General features: G+C 51.2%; 1 long non-coding RNA gene and 1 other non-coding gene across 2 annotated transcripts; both read left to right on the top strand.

Moving 5' to 3' along the window:
- The first annotated feature begins 11,923 nt into the window (after positions 1-11,923).
- Positions 11,924-15,970, top strand: LOC141576931 (uncharacterized). Its single transcript, XR_012505338.1, has 2 exons — positions 11,924-15,098; positions 15,236-15,970. It is a non-coding gene; the product is annotated as an uncharacterized LOC141576931 (long non-coding RNA).
- On the top strand, positions 13,784-13,892 carry LOC141576944 (U6 spliceosomal RNA). The gene has a single exon (XR_012505348.1). It is a non-coding gene; the product is annotated as a U6 spliceosomal RNA (small nuclear RNA).
- Positions 15,971-22,890: the final 6,920 nt, after the last annotated feature.

The raw sequence follows: 22,890 nt of genomic DNA, 5'->3' as shown, positions 1-22,890 counted from the left end.
GACAGCGTGGTCAGGGGGCGGGTGTCCTTTCAGGAAGACAGAGTCATTGAAAGTCCCGCACACGGGAACTGTGCCAAGGGAGATCTCCATCACCCTACCCAACCCTGATCCAAATTCTCGTTCGGGCAGCTAAGGGTCAAGGTCAAAGTTTCTTTCTTCCCGGGGCAGGGGTCCTTTTGGGCCTCGATGGTTGTTCAACTGGAGAGATCACCCTTGGGCTGCATATACACTTCGGGGTGGTCCATAGGGTTCCACGACAGTCCCGCCACCAGGCAGGTGGTTCCACCTGATGAAACCGGTCTGGTCTTTCGTTCCAGGAAGACAAAGGTCCGTGGCTGAAGCCAACGAGAAACCCAGGGTGTGAGTCCGGAGCGCCACCAGTCAGGAAGATGTCTAGGCGTCGGGCTCGAAGAGGCTCGGGTGGCCTGAAAAACGCATGCGGGTTCAGGTCCACTTTCTGAGTGGCCTCCACAGCAACGGGCAGGAGGAGGGTCTCGAGAGGGGACACGGCAGTGACCTCTCTCCAGCGGATGTCCAGCTGCTCAGCCCGGCTCGGCGGGGCTTCAGGGAAAGGGCGGCTTTGGTTCTCGAGGATGCCAAGTCCAAAGCGGGAGAACCATGGGCAACGGGAGTCGGAAGAGCGTTGGCCAACCATCGGAGAAAACTCGAAGCACGCGTGACGTGGCCCAGCGCATCAGTGGAAGGCGGGGCGGGGCGGGGAGGGGGAGGGTGGCGGGAAGCACGCAAAGATGATGACACAGAACCGCATTCTCATCTCTATCACGCTGTACGAGAGTTTCCACTGAGACATGCTCCCCTTCCCCTGGTCTCTCCAAGGACGCGCATTTCTACCAAAAAATCACCCCCATTCAGACTTGTCGGCTGGCCAGATCAGCATACTTCCATGAAATTCGGCCTGAAGAGGGACAGACGTCCACGAAGCATAGCCATCGCCCCTAGAGGCTCTCGGACACCCGCTCTGCTGGAACGTTTCCTAAGGACGGCAGACGAAGACGGTCTCCACATGCTTTCCAGGAGATGTTCCTCAGAACGAGACCGTGACAGTTCCGAAGCCCGAATCGGTCACAGCAAATGTTCACGAGGAAGTCACGGTGAACCATCTGGGACACCAGTCTTTCCCAACCGGTCCACGTAGGGACACGATTTGGTCCTAGCCAGAAACAGACACTTTCTCCTCACAGCATCCTTTTATTTTCATTTAAATTAATTTATTTTATTTTATTTTATTTTATTTTATTTTATTTTATTTTATTCTGTTTCATTTTGTTTTGTTGTATTGTATTGTATTGTATTGTATTGTATTGTATTGTATTGTATTGTATTGTATTGTATTGTATTGTATTGTATTGTATGTTTACATATGTACGTATGTAAGTAAGTATGTATGTATTCCGGTCTGTCTGTCTGTCTGTAGGTCCATCCATCCTCCGAAGGTATACCAGTCATGTCGGCCAACACACTGACAGATCTCGAGTCTTTTCTGTCAGAAAGATATTAAAGCACGTCCCCTTCGACTCATGGAGCCAGGAACGAACGCTTCCGTATCTCATCTTCTTTGGAAACGATCTAAACATTCCAGGGACGTTGCCAGATGCTTCAGTTGCAAGGGACCAAAAACTACGTGGAGGAGGCACCAATTTTTCAGAGATGGACCGCCTCCCCCCCACACACACACACTACCCCCTCGGACTGCTTGGGGTGTGAACACTTCCTGAGACTTGAGACCGAGCCAACCATCGCTCCCAGACTCTTTTTTTTTTTTTTTTTCCTGGCTGACACGTTTTATGACAGAGATAACCCACAGGAACTTAATGGATTCGGGGTAAACCTAGGGAGGCGAAAAGTTTCACCTCGAATGCTGCTCGTCACAATCAAGACATGGCTCTTTTCACGAGACCGATCCCTTGACATTTGCTTTTCTGGATGAAAGGATCTGTCCTAGATCATGTCAACCTGAAGGAAAACATTTGGGTTCCTTCCTGTTCGCATTCCCTGCCTGCATGTTCCCTTGAAAACCAGTTCCATAGAGCTCTTTCATGAATGAACTCTGGCAAGTGTATGTGGAGGAAGAAACATGCCAGGCCTACAAGCCGGGGACATACACAAGTGCCTACATGCATACATGCATACATGGGACCGGGCCCTTTCCAGATCCTTGGACGGCAGTACCATAGAAATGAGGATGGCTTCCACAAGACTCTCAGGCAAGCCAAGCTCTTTTGCGAAAGCGATAGCTTGTGCACAAAGGAGAAGGTGGCATGAGGGGAGAGGGAGGGGGAGTGCCAGCTCCCTGAGCAGCAGGGGCCATGCTTTTCTACCTAAAGGAAGGGCTTTGTCTCAGGATCACTGATCACTTCCATAAATCATCCGATATCTTGGATCGGCCGCAGGCGGCTCCAGGGTGAAGAGCCATCGCCCCAGGCTCTGTGGGGAATAGAGAAGACTTCCGTGAGGGGAAAGAAACGCATGAGAATTTTCTGCAAGAAAGCTCAGGAACAGATAATGTAAACACGGAGAGTTGAGCTTCCTGTCTCGTGACAACTAGGTCTACTGGGTCATGTCACAGAGAGCAAGCGAATCCTTTATTCCCCTGAGCCTTTTTCTTTTTCTTTCTCTATCTTTCTTTGTTCTTTGTTCCCTTTAGAGTGTGTGTGTGTGTGTGTGTGTGTGTGTGTGTGTGTGTGTGTGTGTGTGTGTGTGTCTGTGTCTGTGTCTGTGTGTGTGTGTGTGTGTGTGTGTGTGTCTGTGTGTGTCTCTGAAACTCAGGTACTGCCCTGTCTCATACAGACGAGACCAGCAGATCGACATGACCAGAGATTTTGTAGCTTTCATTTAAAAACTATAGGTCACTCACGAGTCGGGTAGGACGGGTGCTGTGTCCAGCGCAGCTCCGGACCGTGTCTGAGGACGGGCGACGCAAGAATTAAGAAACAAAGAGACCAAGTAAAGAGCGAAAATGGGACCAGGGGACTCAAGGTCTCGTGGATCTAGAGTGCCAAAAGCCTGGTCGACATCCTGTTTATTGGGAGTATACGGCTCAGGGAAAAAAAAAAAAGAAATGCGATCAAAGAGGTGGGGCTTTAGATATTTCATGCCAGAAGCACGAAGTTCTGCTTGCTGGCTAACTGATTCATTTCAGGCCTATCCCTTCCAGGAACAATCACCCTCCTCGGGGGATGCAAAATTTCTAAGTGTATCCTGTGATTGCCTCTGGGACATCTCGAGATAGCAAATATTTCCCTGGGGTTAAACCACATGCTTTCCTGCCAGAACCAAGTTCTGTTAATGGATGATCTGGCTTCCCATGACCGTCCATTGTTTTACCCTAAGGAAATATCTGCCATCTGTTGCGCCCTCACGGTCAATCTCAGGATTGCCCCTCACACAATTTCTTGAGCATCATACATGTTATAGGTCATCGACTGTGTAAAACATGAAAACAAAGCAGGCGTGTGCATTTTTAAGCAAGTAAGTGTGAATGTAAGATTTTACGCTCATGGAAATGCTGGTGCAGCTTGGTTTCTAGTTGCTGGTTCTCCAGCAGCTTGTTTCCCAGCAGACGCGTAGGACACTAGAGAACCCACTCACTCAGAAAGAACCGATGGGACGGGTAAGGTTTTTCGGCTCGGAGGGTGAAAGCTTTTAAACTCTGTGTGGAAAAAAGACGTTTCAGGTGTATATTTCTCCTTAAGAAGGCTGCGAATTAGAGTTTCGACGAGGGAGACCACGCAGCAGTGTGTACGTTTAAAAAGGCCTCCGCGTGCCCCTCCCCACCCTTTTTTGTTTGTTTGTTTCTTCCATTCGGTTTCAGGTTCTACCTGATTCAGCCCCCTGGCCTCAGTCTCAGGCCACTGTGGGCTATGCAGACAGACGTTTCTGACGTTGTCGAGATGGACAAGATAAGGAGGGTTCCCCCCAGAGAACTGGGCCGCTGCTTCTATGAGATCAAAAAGCTGACCTACTCATCCAGTTCTATGTTTAGAAATTTGCTCCTTTCTGGGAAAGCGTAGAGCTCTGCGGTAGAGTGCGTGCTCAGCATGCACAAGGCCTTGGGCTCAGTCCCCAGTACCACCACTGAAAACGTATAATAAATCTAAATAATTAATTGAAACGTAGATAAAGACACCTAATGACCCGTCCCCCCTCCAAAAAGATAAAAACTTCTTGTTAAAAAAATTTTTTTTATTTTATTTTTTTATTTTTTTAGTTAAAAAGGCAGGAGGAGGACGAGGACGAGGACGAGGACGAGGACGAGGAGGACGAGGATGAGGAGGAGAAATTAGCTTCTTTCCAACAAGGAGATTTCCAGGTCAAATGGAGAGCCAAATATTTCTATGTTCTAAAACTTCAGCTTTCCACGTATCCTGGCGTCAAAACGTCGGCACGGGTAAAGATTGTTCATCATTCTGTGACTATGCACTTCCTGCATTTTGGAGTGTTCATCTGTCCTTTCTCTTAGGAATAGATGATCATCAGAAATAGCAGTTCTGTTGATTAAACCCCCTTTTAACATATCGTTGTTTCCTGGTCACTAAAGTTACCTAATAATCACTTCACAGTCTATGGAAGTCAAATCATTGTGCTGTACACCCGAAACTGATAGAGGGCTGTATGTCAAACCTATGTCAATAAAACTGAAAAAAGAAAAGAAGAAGAAGAAAAGAAAAGTCTGCTTGCTCGGGGCATCCGGTAAAGGCCCTCTTTCTGAGCGCACAAGTCAACCTCGGGCCGATTCACCCTGTCCCTGAAGAAGGGCAAAAATCCTCCACTCTATCTCCCGTTAGGTCCCGGACACTAGCCAGAGTTCCTCCTCACTCAACCCCCACCCCGTTCCTGCGTCACACTGTGTGGGCTCAGGCACACAACCTATCGCTTTCCTTTAGCGTGTGGAATGAATATCGCCCGAAGGGAATTTCCTTTGTTGTCGTTTAAATAAACTGACGTGTTAATAAGTGCTCTGGAGGGACACATTCCCTTTGACCTGATCAGCCATAGTGACATCCCATGACCCAGGAGTGTACAATATCATGGATTGGAAAGGATCTTAGAATTCAGAAATCATGGTGACGTGGGTCTGATGACCTAGCTGGCTCCATACAAACCAAGAGATGAAGGTGCCCAACATTTTCACTCGATGCTGCCTAAGTTCTTGACAGTCACTTTAAAAAAGGAAAAGGAAAATTTGCATGGCACGCTTAGTTTTGAGAATGCTATCTGACTGCATGGTGGAACGCAAGGAAAAGCCGAGACGCTCGCCCACGGTATCGAGAGAAACGCAGAACCGTGTTTCTGGTAGCTTTCTTCACCGCTGCGCAAAGGCGGGAGCGACCGCTACCTCACGCAGAGGAGGAGAGGACGGGTTTCTCGGCCCCGTCACGCAATGCCAGGCAGAAGAAGCCTTCTCCGATGAGACAGAAGCGTGTCAAAGCGCATCCCTGCGTCGAAGGCTTCGGTTTCCCGGGGAAGGGGGTCGAGCCGAGGGACCCAGGCCCCCACGTCAGTCAGTCTTTCACTGGATTCACTGGCCTCGCTGTTACTCCTCAGCGATGGCCCCTCAGATTGCTCTCGTGTGTCTTTACCTTCTGGCTTTAGGAAGGACTTTAAACTTCGGCTGAGGGGCGGGACACCCAGAAGGGTTCTTTCAGTTCACCCCATCTTAGGTATTGCCATATCCAACACGTTGGTTTTCATCCCATCGTGGACCTACCTACCGGAGAGTTTCGCTGCTTAAAAGTCCCCTGTGCTCCACCTATTCATCAACAACCCCCCGCCACAACACACACACACCCACACCCACACCCACACCCACACACCCACACACACACACACCCACACAGACAACCTTCACCACCACCACCCCCGACCCCACTCATCTTTTCACCCTCTCTGGGGCTTTTGCCCTTTTGAGAATGAATGTCTTCCAGAGCCGGTACCCTACAGGATGCCACCTTTTCAGATTGGCTTCTTTCAGGGAGTCAGGGGCACGCAGAAACGGCCCCGCCTGTCTCCCACAGGTCTCTCGGCTCCACGGGTCCCTGGTTTCCTTTTTAGAGCCAAATCACATGCTGTGGCACGGACCTAGCCCGGGCGACGTGTCCCTTCACCTCTTGAAGGACGCGTCTGTCCCGGTCGCCTCCACGGTTCCGGCAGTGATGAAGCAAGCCCCTCCACACCCCCACCCCCACCCCGCCCACCGTCCAGGTCCGTCCGCGTTCAGGTTTCCGCGTGGACGGAGCCCCGAGGGCTAGGCCTCAGGGTGAGAGTGGTATGGCGGGTGGCAGGTGGCGCACTGAAGGGTCCCAAATCCGGAGGATGCCGGCAAGGAAGGTCGCCAGGTCAAAACCTTCCTTCCCTCCCTCCGTCTCCTTAGGGTGGATGGCTGGGCCCGTGAATTCAGAGAGGACACGAGACACATGCTGTGAGCCGAGATTTCCAAGCCAGGAGACCTGGTGGAGGGTAAAGAAACGAGTTGATTGGGGGGGGCGGGGGCGATGGGGGGGGCTCTTAGGACTGCAGCCCAGGAGACACAGATGCAAGAAAGAAGCACTGGAAGTGTGTGTCATCAGACTACCCCACGGGGCAAGTGGAGAAGGGGAAACGAAAGAAAACACACCACAAGAGCAAGGCGGGAACTTTGAAACAACCAGGCTGCGGCTAGCAGCTGCTGGCAGATTTGTTTTTGAAACCGGTTGGTGGTGCCCTTGAGCTTGATACAGTTCTGACCACTCATGCCCCCCCTCCCCCCATTGATGCCGGTGTCGGGACCCAGGGGAGGCCACCCCAAACATGTATGTGCCTCCGTGGCACACGGATGGGTTAGAAATGAGAGTGACCGAAGAAGCCGAGGGGCCAGCAGACGCAAGAGGGACCCTCAGACTCTTCTTTCTGTCTCCCTGAAAGCGGGAAATCGATCACTTCCGTGGAGGGTGCCCTCCCTGCATCTGGACTTAGGAAAACACCCTGATCACCCACTGAGAGCCTTCAGGCCCCGGAAGCCTAGAGAAACCAACCAACCTCGTGACTTCTTTCAGGGGCTTCCCCCCCTCCCCAAAACCCAAACTCCGTCTCGATTCTTCACGGACGGGTCACCCAAAACCAAAGGCTCTCAGCCCGGCCCATTTCGCACAAAGGGCTGATTTCTTGTCCTAAAACGGAGAAAAGCTGCCTGCTTCGGGGACACATGAGTGCTTGAATGAAAGACAGTAGGTTCCCTGTCGCTCCTGCTCAATGATCCGTCTGGGGTCCATTTTTGGATCAGTCCAGCCCAGAGAACTCAAGATGTGTAGAGGGAGGGGACAACGTCCCCCTCCCTGAAACAGGACTATGTCTGCAACAAAGTTCCTCCCACTGGCCGTCCAGCTCCATTTTGGATGACTGAATCCTGGTTCACCTCATTTGGGTGTTTTGTTTTTGTTTCTGTTTCTGTTTTTGTTTTTGTTTTTGATTAATAGACTTTATTTCCTAGAGCAGTTTCAGGCTCACAGCAGAATTGAGCAGAAAATACAGAGAGTTCTCACATAGCCCTCCCCACCCACACATATATCCTCCACTCCCCTCAACATCTCTCATCAGTGTGGCCTATTTGGTAAAACTGATGATCCGACATGGACACGTTATTATCCATCAAAGTCCATAGTTTACAGGACGGTTCACTCTTGAGGTTGTACGTTCTATGGGTTTTGACAAATGTACAATGACATGCAGCCACCACTATGGTATCCTACAGAATAATTTCATCGCCTTAAAAATCCCTCACGCTGCATCTGTTCATTCCTCCTTCCCTCCCTCTCCCCAAACCCCTGGATACCATGATCTTTTGATTGTTTCTAGAGCTTTGCCTTTTCCAGGATGTCATTTGGTTGGAATTGTACAGTTGGTAACAATTTTCAGACCGGTTTCTTTGATTTAGTAAGATGCCTTTTAAGTTTCTTCCATGTCTTTCACGGCTTGATAGCTAATTTCCTTGTCTTTCGTTCTTTTTTATTTATTTATTTTTTTAAAATGTTTTTACTGCACATATATTTTTAATTTACATATATGTACTGTTCATTGTTTCCAGGAAGGTTTAGAGCTTTAGCTTTTTAAACTTACATACTTATCAAAGGAATAAAGCCAACCACAAAAGAAGAATGAATTCAAAAAGATACACACACCCTGCTATTAGCAGCAACATCATTTATGATTGCCAAGATACGGAAGCATCCTAAGTGCACATCAATATTTGAATAGATAAAGAAGAGGGGACACACACACACACACACACACACACACACACACACACACATACACACACGTAATGGAATACAATTCACCCATGAGAAAGAAGGATATTTTGCCATTTGTGGCCCTTCCTTTCCTTTTTTTTTTTCCCCCCTCCACTTTAAAAACCAGAATTTTATAACTGGGATAAACACTTCCATTGAGTCAAAAACAGTAAAATGCCTAGAAATAAACTTAATCGAGGAGGTTATCTATACTCCAGAATCTGAAATGACACAAAGAAATGGAAAGATGCCTTGTGCTCTTGCATTGGAAGAATCAATACTATCAACATGGCCACACTATCCAAAGCAAACCGCAGGTTCCATGCAACCCCTGTCAAAATACTCACGACATAACAACGGAAGACCCTAAACAGGCAAAGCAATCTTTCGAAGGTCTCCTCTCCCTCCCTCCCTCCCTCCCTCCCTCCCTCCCTCTCTCTCTCTCTCTCTTTCTCTCTCTCTCTCTCTCTCTCTCTCTCTCTCTCTCCCTCCCCCCCTCTCTCCCCCTCTCTCTCTCCCTCTCTCCCCCCCTCCCTTTCTCTGTCATCTTTTTGTTCTCTTTTCTTAGGATTTGATGACTTGAGACCATCCTTTATCATTCCTTGTAAAGCCGGCTTGATGGTGCTGAAATCTTGTAGCTTTTGTTTATCTGTGAAGCTTTTGATTTCTCCCTCAAATCTGAACGAGAGCCTTGCTGAATAGAGTATTCTTACCTGTCAGTTTTTCCCTTTCATCACTTTAAGTATGTTGTGCCACCCACTTCTGGCCTGTAGAGTTTCTGCTGAAAAATCAGCTGATAACCTTACGGGAGTTCCCTTGTATGTTATTTGTTGCTTTTCTCTCGTTCATTTTAATATTTTCTCCTTATCCTTAATTTTGGTCAATTTGATGACGATGTGCCTCGGTGTGTTCCCGTATGGTACTCTCTGCACTTCCACCTCATTTGGTTATTTAAAGGATCTTCAGTCTGTTCAATTCATAGGAGAGAACTTCCACGTGTATTTCTTCTCAGTTTTATGAAACAAAGAAGGACCCAGGAAACTGGCAAAACATAAATGCTTTTCTATTGGGTTGAGCAAAGACAGGCCCTGGCCGGGGACGGGGGGGGGTGCTGGAGGGTCGGGGGGGCGGTGTAGAGAAGGATATAGATCATTGTTAGAGTGCCTGCTTAGCATGCATGATGCCCTGGGTTCAATCCCCAGAACCACCATTAAAATAAATAAATAACCTAATCAAACCCATCCCCCTCCTCCCCCCCCCAAAAAAAAGAAGGAGAAAAGAGTGAGAGACAGAGACAGAGACAGACCATCGGGAAAAGTAGCTGCACTAATACTTCCAAGAAACAGGACAACATAAAGATAATGGAAGAAATGCTGGATAGTGAACAGCCACGGGTGGTTGGCACAGACCCATAGCTTCTGGACTCGCTAAAAAAAAAAAAAAAAAAAAAAAAAAAAAAAAAAGAATATGAGAATCATATGGATCAGGAGATTGGGTCTGAATTTTGTGCCGTTTGACTTGTGCCAGTTACAAAGGTCATGCACAAGGAAGATGACTGGCTACTTTATTGTCTGAAATGAGACACTTGAAAGTGAAAGGAGGTGCTATACAATCGTGCCTGGACTGGGATTTTTCTAAGGGAGCCCAAATCCTTTACAATATATATCATGTTTTCAAAAATGAATATCATTCCTGGACAACATTTAAGCAATTATTTTCTGTGTTATCAGTAAACATTTTTAAAAAATCAGTAAGAAAGGAAGAGGGAGAGAGAAAGAGAGAGAACAGGAGTAACTATACGCGCGCGTGCGTGCATGCATGTGTGTGTGTGTGTGTGTGCGCGCGTGTGCGCGCACGTGTGTTGAGGTGGGGGCCTAAAAGAGGGTGAGGATTCTTTTCATCGAGGTCTGTTTGTACAGAATTCTCTCCTTCTCCGCTTTACACTGTGAAGGAAAAGCCCAGCTGGGATAACAAGCTAAGTCGCAAATCTAAGTGTAACAAGTGTCGGATTACTGATCTGAGTTCTGCTGGGCTAACTCGTAAATCTAAATTAATAAGTGCCGGTTTGCTGATTCCCTGTTCATATTTTGCTAGCCAGCTGGATTTTCAAAGAGACATATCTGGCCTTGAAATGTTGGTTTGCTGCCTCACTGCCTCTACTTTCGTGATAATGATGTTGCTAAAGCTATTGCGTGCCTATTGGCCGAATACCCCAAGCTGGTACTTAACCCTATAAAACCTCACGTGCACGTCTTGGAGGTGCTCAAGGCTTAGGAGCAGAAGCCCCTCTGAGCCCGCCGGCGTAATAAATCTGAGTACTCCAACCCTCCGAGTGGTGCTTGTTTCTTGGCCGGCCTGTCATTTCCATAACAGCACCGTTGACAATAAGAACGTCACTCTCGTTCCGGCATAAAGAAGACATCTGGGGAGGGTGGGGTGGGGGGTGGGGTGTAGATCTATGTTATGTCCTGATTCCAGGAAGGAAAGGGGCAAGGGTCAGCGTGCCCTTCTTTCTGGGGTATCTGTCTGTTCGCTTTTGGTGTTCGGCTGGTTTGGTTATTTCAGCTTTCTGTTTGGTTCCTTTCACAGATCCAGTGGCTCAAAACAGCATTCTGATTTTCTTTTCTCCTGGGGTTTGGTTTTTGATAGGTAGAGGGACAGGGCCCACGCAGGGGTGGGGGTGGGGGGTCACTGTGCCGGAGAAAGGGAGGCGGCTGTGGTGAAATCATCGAGCAGAGGGGATTTCTACGAGAGGGACTCTCCGAAGTGAATGGGGTCCAAGGAGATCAGCAGGGTTTCTGTGTGCTCGTTTGGTTTTGTTCGTGCGTGTGTTTGTTTTTTCTGGACGAGGCCAAAGAACTCTTCAGGTGGAGGTGTGTGTCCAAAGGGTATGACAGGATGGGAGGATGCGGGGCGAGTCAGTCCATGTGCCCAGAAAGAGAGAGAATCTGTCATAGCTGAGACTCAGGCCTTTTTCAGACCTAGGCCCAGGGAGCAGTTCGGCTCCGAGCATTCACGGAGAAGTTCGCCGCCACCTCAGTCCTGTCCCCCACCCCCGCCCTCCCCCACGCCTCAGCCCCCAGTGAAGGAGGAATCATGAAGTGGCCGCACTTAGGCTAAGCCAATTTTTGGCTTTATGCTTACTGCTTGCTTTTAGAACGATCAGCAAACTCGACTGACCAGACACCGCTCCCAGCTCCAGGCCCACTGTTAAAAACAGCTAAAGTTGTCGATTCTAACTGTTTGATTTGACCTTCCTCTGATCGTTCAACTTGACAATCATGTTTGGCGTCTGAGTCTTTCCCCAGGAAGGGAGTCACGGGAGGATAAGCTCAGGAGAACGACCAGCCCCCTCCCACCCCCCACCCCCCTCCCCGAGTTCCTCCGTGGCGCTGGTGCCGCCGGGTGAGTCTGACCAGATAAAGAAGGTCACGGGCTGATGACCTACTAGACCACCAGGAGGTCCCATGTTATCAGACACTCATCCAGATTTAGGAGGAAGTTTCATCAGAGACCCTTGTTGATCATGAGCACCTTTTGTGCTCCCGCCTGTTGTGATTCCCTTTCATGCTCCAACCTGTTCGTCCACAGAAGCATGAAACCCCAACCCCAAGACGGGTTCACAGTTTGGAGGGCACTAGCCTGCTGTGAGTCCCCTTTGCCCAGCAAAGCAATCAAGCTGCCTCTTTTCTTCTAAACTCTAAGACCCTGTCTCTGGGTTATTTGGCTCGTCAGGGACGGGGTGGGGGAGGGCGATCTTTCGGCAACACCCGCAGAAGTTTCCCTGAGTGGCAGGAACCAGCGTGGCCCTCAGGCCTCAGCCCCGCAGGCAGGCAGGCAGGCAGGCAGGCAGGCAGGCAGGCAGGCAGGCAGACAGGCAGGCAGGCAGAGTTGGAGCGACCGTTGGTCCCGCCCCCGCCCGCGCACCACCCCCCCCCGCCCCCGCCGCTGCTTCCGCCGCCGCCGCCGCCACCGCCGCCGCCGCCGCCTCCCAGGCCTTCTCCACCGATCGGTCCCAAATCGACTGACTGTCTCCTGGAAGCGGGGGCGGGGACGTCAGGAGGATCCATTCGGCAGGGCCTCGTTCAATCGCTTCATTCAAATGCAGAAAGCTCTGTGCTCAGGTCAGAGCCTTTGACTTGGCCTCCGGCTCCTCTCTGTTGAACGGCTTTTGTTCTTTGGTTTCAATTTCCCCACCCTTAGGCCACCCCGTCCCAACTGCACGGAGGGAGGCGGGAGGGAGGGGGAGAATCTCGCCTGGTCTCAGGCCAAAGGAGTCCCCTCCTTTTCCTAATCTGGGTAAACCCCACTACACCGTTTGAGAATCATGGAAGGGCATGGAAGCAGACCTCTGACTTGATAGATTCCTCTGGGATGGGAGACTTTAAAAAAACAAAATTCTTTTTCCCCTGCTTCCAGGGAGGCAGAAAGGAGGGCCAGAGTGTTCCTCTTGCCTCGGGCAGTTCTTTGTTTGTTTCTTTCTTTCTTTTGTTAAATCATTTTTTTTTCCTTTTTTTCTTCCAGTTTTATTGAGACAGAGTTGACATACAGCAGTGTATACTTTGGGGGGGGGCGGGGAGAGGAATTCGATTTTATGTATTTATTTTTGACCGAAGGTACTGGGGATTAAACCCAGGACCTTGTGCTTGCTTGCTAAGCACACAGTCTACCACTGACCTATACCCTCCCCCTTGGCCAGTTGTGAAGTCCCTTTCATTCAGCATAGTCCATCGGGCACATTTTGGGGCAGCCTACTCTGGACCCCAACATTTCCCTATTCTGTAACTTCCCTGGAAGTTTTACACATTAAAAGCTGGGCTGTTGACTGTGCATGTGCGTCCATGCGTGCGTGCGTGCGTGCGTGTGGTGTGGGGGCAGGAGGGAGGGAATAGTTTCCTAGAGGGCCTGCGTTTCATGGACCCAGTTTCTTAGTTCTGAGAACAGGTCTGTTCAAGGAAACAGTTGTAGTATCTCGTCTCAGGAGGCGGTGGTGTCGATGGGCTTCTGAAGCTAGGCCTAGGGAGCAAGCAGTCAGGTATCGCCTAAGAGGCACTTGTGTGGAAAACCAAAGTACAGCACAAAGGTTAATCATTGGAGCAGATGAGAAACCAGATTCAGGGCCGGGAGTAGGGGGTCAGTCTGGTAGGAGATTTCCACACATCGGGGTCATCGAAACGGCTCGAGCAGTTTGAAATGCCTCTGATGATGTCCTGGGGTGTTTGGCTCAACTCTCTGAGCGGCTCCTCCAAAAACAGGCCCTAGGATGGTTTCCACAGGAGCTGTTGTGGCCATTTCTCTGACGTTTACCTCCCGTTGTCCAGCTTCAGTCTGCAGGGCTTCAGGAGACGGAGCATTTTAGTACTCAATGATGCCAAGACAAAAGGGTGAGAGAAAATGGGAAACGTTCGTGGAGATGGTCCTAGGCAGATAGTGGAGGCAACTAGAAGACCTTCAGTCTCCGGGCCGGCTTTCAGGTTGAGACAAAAACCCTAAGGCAAGCGCTTGCTGCCACAGCACATCGACTAACACGGGAACCATCCAGAGAAGATCAGCACGGCCCCTGAACGTGGACGACACACGCACATACGTGAAGCGTTCCGTAGCTTTAGTGATGTCAGTCACCCAGAGGAAGACAGATATCCTATGCCATCACTTCTAGGTGGGATCTGAAAGTAAGTCAAGACACCCATCCATACATAAATAACTCCATTTTAAAAAGACTCCAAGGAACCTATTTACAAACCAGAAACAGACTGGACTCGCAGACATGGAAAAGAAACCGATGGTTAACACAGGGGACAGGGTAGGGTGGAGGAACGGGGGAGGGCAGAGGGATAAATCAGGAGTTTGGGATTAGCAGATATAAACCACCCTATACAAACTAGGTACACAAGTAGGTCCTACTGTCTAGCACAGGGAACTATGTTCAATAGCTTGTAATAACCTATCCTGAAAAAGTATACGTGTGTGTGTGTGTGTGTGTGTGTGTGTGTGTGTGTGTGTGTGTGAATAAGTGAATCACTATGCCGTACGTCATAAATGAACACAACATTGTAAGTCAACTATACTTCCATTGACAGAGAGTTCCTACAATAAACAGGCAGGCAGGCAGGCAGGCAGGCAGGCAGGCAGGCAGGCAGGCAGACAGACACAGACACAGACACACAGACACACAGACACACAGACACACAGACACACACACACACAGACACACACACACACACACACACACACACACACACCCACAGACACAGGGGAACCCTAAGGAAAACGAGTAGCACTAGTATCTCTTATCCATGCATGTCTATCCCAGTTTAATGGAAACCTAAGTTTTTGCCTCCAAGTCAATGATGCTAATAACTCTGCTGCCAAGAATAGAAAAATCCTCACGGAGGATTTCTGAATCCCAGAAGGGTCAGGGAGGGAGAAAAAGAGAAAGGATTCCATTCTGCTGACAGAGGTATGATAGTTACCATGTGGGTGTCCGCCTCTAAAAGGGAAGGAAGGGGAAAAAACAAAAGTTTATTTTCCCTTGTATCTGAAAAGAAAAAAATTTAAAACTCAATCCTCTTGGAGACAAGAAGTCGTACACACCTCATGTCACTGATTCTCCTCCTCCACCTCCTCCTCCTCCTTCCTCTACTTCTTCTTCTAGTCTATATCTCCCATGGATTCTGACGACCTTGCCTGATGATGGCGGGTGATGGGGGCAGAGATCGATCCTTCTGAGAAGTAAGTTGGCAAGCGCTTTAGTGAAGCCTCGTAGGATTTACCCAGCGAAGCGGGTGCCTTCGTCCCTGGAGGCTGCGGAAAGTATGTCCCCAAGTCACATACGCATGTGTTTGTCTTTTGTTGTCGTTGTTGTTGTTGTTGGTGGTGGTGGTGGTGGTGTGTGTGTGTTTGTTTGTTTGTTTATTTGTTTGTTTGTTTGTTTGTTTGTTTGTTTGTAGCAGTGTCCTGGCCATGCTGATGGCATCAGGCTTGCAGCGGGGGAAGGAAGGCTTCAACCCCTTTGGAAGTCATACCTACCATCCCAAGAACGTCTGGATGACCCCTACTATGTGGCAGTTGAATGGGGGCCAGTTACTGGGGTTCAGCGTGTCCAGAGAGAGGAGGTCTGAGGCCTCTGGGGACAAAAAGTTTGTACGTATGTATGTATGTATGGCCAGTTGACTGTTTTTGCGGTCCTATAGGAATCTTCCTGCCCCTGTCTATTGAACAATGGGAGTCATCTTCCAAGTGCCCTGACACCAGACACCACGGTGGGTGAAGGAATGCGGGTGGGGTGGGGGTGGGTGGGGGAGGTCATCCAGGAAGCTGGGAGAAACCGAGCACGTCCGTGGGTCAGTGGGTCGGCCTGTCGGATGGTCGCCATGCTGGGTTTCCCCTAACCCAGGCCATTTGCCGAATGGACAGAACAGACTGGGGCCACGTGTGCCACCCACCCTCTTTCCGGAGGCTGTGGTCCACTGTGTTTACATGAAAGTCAGTGAAGGAGGCATCTCCTCGGGACTCGGTTCCGTCCCTTTCACGAGAGCCTCCACTTTGGATGACAGCCAGCCAGCCAGCCAGCCCTCGATGCCAGGGCAGTAGACGACTGCCAGGAATATCCCATCCTTTCTGGAACCCTGAGTGTACCCACCTGTACAGACACAAGGCTGAAGAATACATGACGTTCCTTCCTAGTTGACAGCACTCCCCATGTCACTGAAACAGTGTCCAGTACGCTGACGTCATCTCCTCCCTCTCCCACACCCCCGCACGCGCACAAACACGCGCGCGCGCGCGCGCGCACACACACACACACACACACACACACACACTCTGTCTGTCTGTCTGTCTGTCTGTCTGTCTGTCTGTCTTCTAAGGATGGAGAAGAGTTTGCTGAGCTATTTCGGGTGCCCTCTCATCCTAGTTCCTATCTCCAAGTTGGTTCAAAGTCCAAAAGGCGGTCAAGCACTTAATCAGATAGGTCCCTCGTAAAGAATGCCTCCCACATCACGACGACAGGCTTCTTAGGCCAGCCGAGAAGCTCCTTCAGTTCTGCGCCCATCTTGGCTCTAAGTTGATATCAGTCTGTTACGGAAATGACAGGCCAGCCAAGAAACAAGCACCACTCGGAGGGTTGGAGTACTCAGATTTATTACGCCGGCGGGCTCAGAGGGGCTTCTGCTCCGAAGCTCTGAGCACCTCCAAGACGTGCACATGAGGTTTCATAGGGTTAATTACAAATATGGGTCTATTCGCCAATAAGGCTCAAACAACAAAAAGCAAAGGATCAGTACACTGGAGCTTATCAATTTGGAACAGATCACGTTACTGACACTTGTTGAGCTTGGATTTACGAGTTAGCTTGTTAGCCCAGTAAACTGACACTAAACTTCAGATTTACGAGTTAGCCCAGCAGAACTTAGATCAGTAAACGGACACTTATCACACTTAGATTTGTGACTTTAGCTTGTTAGCCCAGCTGGGCTTTTCCTTTACAAGTCCTCCAGGATCCAAGAAAGCCACGTTGGAAAACAAGTGGTGATTCTGATGGGACAGGAGATCAGTCATTTGGGGGCGAAGGGTGGGGTAGGGAGACATACCAGCCTGTCTGTCTGTTTTCACCCAGTGTGGGAGCCGTCCCAAAGAGATAACTCGAGAAGAGAGAAACAGGGAATTGACAAAGAACACGTGCAGTGGCGTGCCCTCCCCCCCCCACCCCAGGAGAAGGCCAAGCCAGAAGTCCCTCCGGATGGCGGGTTCCGGACTCCAGCTTCCAGGGGAAGCGATGTTTTTTTCCTCCCCATTTCAGGCCCGGAAGAAGAGGGAGAGGCAGAGTGTCCTTCTCGGGCATCCGCTGTTTCTGAAGCACGCTTGTTGCCAAAAGATCGGCCCCCGTCCCCGACGAGCCCAAGAATCCAGAGACAAGGTCTTGGAGCTTAGAAGCAAAGAGGCCATTTTATCGCTCTGCCGGGCAAAGGGGATTCACAGCAGGCTAGCGTCTTCAAAACTGTGTACCCACCTTGGGGATGGAGTGGGTGGGGTGGTTCTAGAGCCATAGCTCAAACAATCGGGCATCGATCACCATCCACAGAATCGTTTTCTCATCAGAAGACTCAGAATGGTGTCACGATGCCTCCAGGTGACCCATTCTATAGAGGCTGGTGGTTAGATCTCGTTATCTCATAAGCACTCAAGGTGTGGCCTTCTTGGTCACTCAGGCTATTTTGTCAGGTCATTAGTCCCGTGACCGACCTTCTCCTCGGAGAAAGACTCAGAGACCCAGCATGATGATGACTTTCAATGAGTGAAATACAGTAGAAACAGTAAGATCGATAGCTTCCAGTTTCAACAACAGGCCTGGAACCGTGAGCAGCAACCAGTCAGTCAGGACAGTTGACCGTTTTCAGGGCGAGCATAAGAAACCGAATGACACCCCCCCCAGCAAATGAATGAGTGAATGAATGAATGAATGAATGACCTAATGATCCTCCCCTCCCCCCCCCGCCAAAAAAAGAAGCAATAATCCGTTAGCCTAATTCCGGCCATTTTATTCATCCTCCTTCACCCTGAAGCCCCAGTCACCCACGTGCCACAGTGGTCTGTTTTCTGGTTTCCTCCACCACCCCACCCCCCACCAACCACCACCCCGCCAACATCCCCCCATGCCCAACCACCGCCCCAAGTGTGGGACTGGACGGGGGTGCAGGGGGCTGAGGGGGCGGCAATGGCGGCTTGAGGTGAGGGTGGGGAGTGTTCCGCACAGATCGTATAGGAAGCTCAAACACAGCTGCAGTACGAGACAAGATGGTAGATTTCTGTGAGTCCTCCCTCCTCTTAAAATCCGTCCTAAGGAGGAGACAGACAGAAAGAGAAACATCACCCTCACTCCCAACGCCTCCTGCGCCCTCGATGCGCCCCAAAACAACAACAAGAAAAACAAAAACAAACACGACCACAAATAAGTCGCTATCCCTGGGGAAGAAGGATTCGATGGCATGGGGATATCATTCTAAAATTCATTCCCTCTTCATCACATTTCATGGAAACCGATTGCAATCTATGAGGCCCTGTGAAGGTAGGGGTTGGGGGGGTAGGGAGGAGGGAGGGAAGTGAAGGGGGGGAGAGGGAGAGAGGGAGGGAGAGAGAGAGAGAGAGAGAGAGAGAGAGAGAGAGAGAAAGAGCAGAGGAGAGGAGGGATAAAAGGGGAGAGGACAGGAAAGGAGAGGAGGGAAAAGAGGGGAGGGGAGGGGAAATGAGAAGAGGCGAGGGGAGAGGAGAAGAGGGAGAGGAGAGGAGTGGAGGGGAGAAGAGAGGAGTGGAGGGGTGAGGGGGAAGGGGGGAGAACAGGGAAGAGGAGAGGAGGGGAGAGGAGAGGAAAGAGAGACAAGGGAGACAGACAGACACGCATGCGCGCGCGCGCACACACACACACAGAGAATAGCGAAATGGAGAGAGAGGCAGAGAGAGTGAGAGAGAGAGAGAGAGAGAGAGAGAGAGACAGACAGACAGACAGACAGACAGACAGACAGACAGACAGACACGGATCTAGGTCAGGGATACTACACATGGGTATTCTTCTGAGTGATTTTATGTGTTTTCTCAATCGCCACCTCTATGGAGATAAAAATCGCTCCCATAAGATGAAGGGAGTCCTTCTGCCACCGCCCACGGCCCCGCCCACCAGCACCGCTTGTGTTTGTCAGGGATTCCAAGCCAAAGCACGTGGAGGAGCGGGAGAGCTTCCTGGCAGCCCAAGGAGGAGGAAAGTCCGGCAGCATGAGAGAGGTGGTTGGCACGGGGAAGCTGGAGGCCGGCTGACGAGAAGATGGGTGAGGGGGCAGGGAGGAGGGTTTCCCAAGTTGGAGAGCCAAGACGAGGGAGGGGAGCTGTCGGTGGCTGCGTTCTGACCCCGACCCCAACCCTGACTGGAGCGGATCCCTGAAAGGAGGCGGTTCGGGCTCTCTGGCCGAGAACGCCCCTCTCTTCCTCTTTGTGCAGAAACACCTTCCGCAGACCGAGAAAGTCCATCCCGAGACCCTCGTCGGAAGAGTCCTTTCCAGACCCATCACGATCCTCCTGGGCCAAGGGGTCCAGGGGATGGGGCGGGGCCTCCATTCGATCCGTCTTCCGTCCGTCCGTCCATCCACAAGATCTTGAACATCCATGTAGGATTCTGGATGGTAGCAGTTTTCCAGGATCCTCGAAATCCTTGTAAGTCCTCTCCTGGCAGATTCGACCCCTAGGTCGTACCGCGCAGCACAGGGCACTAGATTCAGTCCCTCGGGACGAGGGTTCCTGAAAAAGACCAGGAAAAAGAAGAACAGAATCACTATGGTGTGCACCAGCCAGAAACCAGCACCACCTTGTCACTCGAACAGACTTGCAAAAGGCGGGGTAGGGAGAGAAAGTCATAGGATGGCTACCATCCCTCCCACCCCCACCCCACACGCCAAGCCCCAGACCATCGTCATCCCTGCTCCCCCTCCCCTCCCCTTTCCTCTCCCTTCCCCCTCCCCCTCCCCCTCCCCTCCATCGACGCCCGCCTCCCGCTTGTACCCCACTCCTCTGAACCCAGCACCACCCACCCCAGCCTGGACGGGCTCGGCTCAGATCGGCTCGGCCCGGCTCGGCTCGGCCCGGCCCGGCCCGTCCATCCGGTCGACTTCTTCGCAGGGTCTAAAATAGCGCCCGGCCGACAGGCAGGTGGCACATGGCACATGGCACATGGCACATGGCAGGGGAGCGAGCGGGACGGTTCGGGATCTCTGGGTGGCAGGGACACGCGGCCGGACAACCAGGAGCACGGACGGCCTGGCGTGCGTTTCTCCGCTCGGGGGGGCCTCGACCAGAGACCGTGGTACGGGGAACGGGGACACACACACACCACACACACACCACACACACACACCACACAGACACAGACACACAGACACACAGACACACAGACACACACACACACACACACACACACACACAGACACACACACACACCCCTTCACCCCCACCCCCAAACCTCTGACAGCTTTCGTTTGTTTTCGGCCGACCGTCCCTCGATGAGGTACGAGTGCCTTGGCTGGGGCTGGGGGGGGGGTGGAGTTCCTCCCTCCACAACGACCCCACACGGGCTCTGTTCTGGTCACCCGAGTCCTCTTCCAAGTCAGACCACAGGCCTCCATCACCCGGCGCGAGCACTCGGGGAAACAGTCACCATCCTCATCGCTCCGCTCCACCTCTACACGTGAAGAACTGTTCCCAGCCCACGCCACTCCACCCCACCCCACGCCCCGATGCCACCCACCGCAGTGGAGAGAAACGAGACGAATCCACAGACGTGCATCAATCCGATGAAGAAAACGACGGCCCTATTCCAAGGAAGCATAGATATCTAGGTAGGAGATTCATCGAGTACTATGGAGGCGGTGGGAAAGGGGGGGGTTGCGGTGGGGAGGGTCTAGAGATCAGGCAGTACAGCCCATGCTTAGCATGGAAAAAATAAAGGTCCAGGGTTCAATCCCCAGCACCTACTCTTCAAAAATAACCCGAGAAGAAGCAAGACGGCGGAGTAGAAGGACGCTCGTAGCTCACCCTCTCCCACAAATACACCAAAACTCACATCGACGGACCCACTCGGCCAATCAGACCACCTGCGGAACTCCGACAGAACACCGCCCTCTTCGAAAGACAAAGACGCCCAAACTCTGGTAGGAGAAAAGGAGAAAAGAAAGAGTCAAAAGCAAAACAGTGCGGGAGGGACCGGCAGAGGAGGAATAGGGCTCGTTCGCCAGACCTCCCCGTCTCCAACGGAGAGGCCGACGGGACGGTGGGGGAGCCTCCGAGTCTCAGATCTGCCCGGAGCGCCCCTTGACCGACCGACCCAAGTGAAACGGGCACAGAGGGTCCCCGCGACACCCAGCCCGAGTCGCAGGCCGGCAGCCGGGGGCCGGGACAGGCCGCACGAGCCGGGCAGAGGACCGTGGCGGCGGCACCACGCGCCGTGGCCGGGAGGGGATACAGAGCAGAACAACCCGCCCCCCCAACCCGTCCATTACGGGGAAAGAAAGGCAAAGCAACACGGCCGGTGTGCCCTGGGGAGAGGGGCGCCGTAGCCTCCATCTCCTCAGACCCGCGGCGCCATCACCGGCCCTTCTCGCGAGAAGAGAGGCGGGGCGCAGCCACAGCCGCCATAGCCCCTGGCGCGCGGCGTGCAGCGCGCGGGCGGGGGCGGGAGCGGGGGCGGGGCCGAGACTCGAATCCGCACCCGGGGGCTCTGCAACCTCCTAGGCAGGACTGAGACTCGTTTTCAGCCTGAGGCAGATATTATATATCTGCCCCGGTACCTCAGAGAACTCGCGCCACCAAGACTAAGAAGGAGCCGAGTTTTGGAATGCAGCAGGGGCGGGGCGGTTCCACGGTCTTCCCCGAGCCCACCTACGGAGAGGAGCGCCGACCCGAGGTGGAGCACACAGCCGCACAGAGCAGCGGAGCGACCGGCGCCGGGAGAGGGCAGGCGGCCAGCCACCCTCCCTCCTTCCCGGCAGGAACGCAGCATCCGACCGCGGTGCCAGGAGGGGGCGCGATCTACTTGCCCACAGGCACCGAGGGCAGCACAGACGAGGGCGCCGACAGAGGGCCCGCGGAAACAGCAAGCTGAGTTCACGAAACAGGGCGACGACAGAAAGACTTCTCGGTGAAACCGTTAAGAGCGCACCGTCTCCAGGAGAACACATCCTTTTTTTTTTTTTTTTTCCTCTTTTTTTTTTTTCTTTTCCTTTTTCTTTTTTAATCTCTTTTATATCGGTTTTACCTTCTGTTACCTTTTTAACCTTTACTTTTGAACAGTCGTATACGTTTACGGTTTTAATCCCTTTTAAATGTTTCATTTCAAGTCTTTTCATTATTATTATTTTTAAACATCCACCCCCTTCCCTTTTTCATTCTCTTGGTTTTGATCTCCTGTTACTGGTTATTCACAGGTTTCAAATATTGTTTCTCGATTTTTTTCCTCCTTTTTATTAAGGTTATTAAAAGACGTCTCAACTCGATCGCTATTCTGCTTCCACTTACTCTTCTATTCATGATTACACACTGTCTTCAAACCTTTTCTTTCTCCCGTCTTTTAAAATCCTCTGTTTTATCTTTTGTTAAAATCTGTTCTATTTCCGATTACCTTTTAAAAATTTACTTTTGAAACAACTGTATATTATTTTCTGATCTTTTCTATTTGTTTTTAAAGGCTTTTAGAAGACGTCTCAGCTCAATTGCTATTCTGCTTCAACTTGCTCTTCTATTATTGATCGTACACTGTTTTCAAACCTTTTTTTCTCCATTCTTTTAACATCCTGCCCCCACCCCCTCTCTCCCTCTCCCCCTCTGTCTCTGTCTCTGTCTCTCTCTCTCTCCCCCTATCCCCCTCTCTCTTTTAAAGTTTTATGCCTGCCTAGGCTTTCGATAAATACATAAACTCCTTAAGGACACCAATAGATAACTGATACTCCTTAAGCCACAGTGCCAGAGAGATAGGAGCATTATGAAGAAGCAGAGGAACCACTCCCAATTAAAAGAGCCAGAGAAATTCCCTGAAAGCACGATCCATGAAATAGACGTGGATGGCCTG

This window comes from Camelus bactrianus, unplaced genomic scaffold (genome assembly GCF_048773025.1).
Source record: "Camelus bactrianus isolate YW-2024 breed Bactrian camel unplaced genomic scaffold, ASM4877302v1 HiC_scaffold_47, whole genome shotgun sequence".
NCBI lineage: Eukaryota > Metazoa > Chordata > Mammalia > Artiodactyla > Camelidae > Camelus > Camelus bactrianus.
The sequence above is the reverse complement of the archived record's forward strand: the minus strand, read 5'-3'. Positions and strand labels throughout refer to the sequence as shown.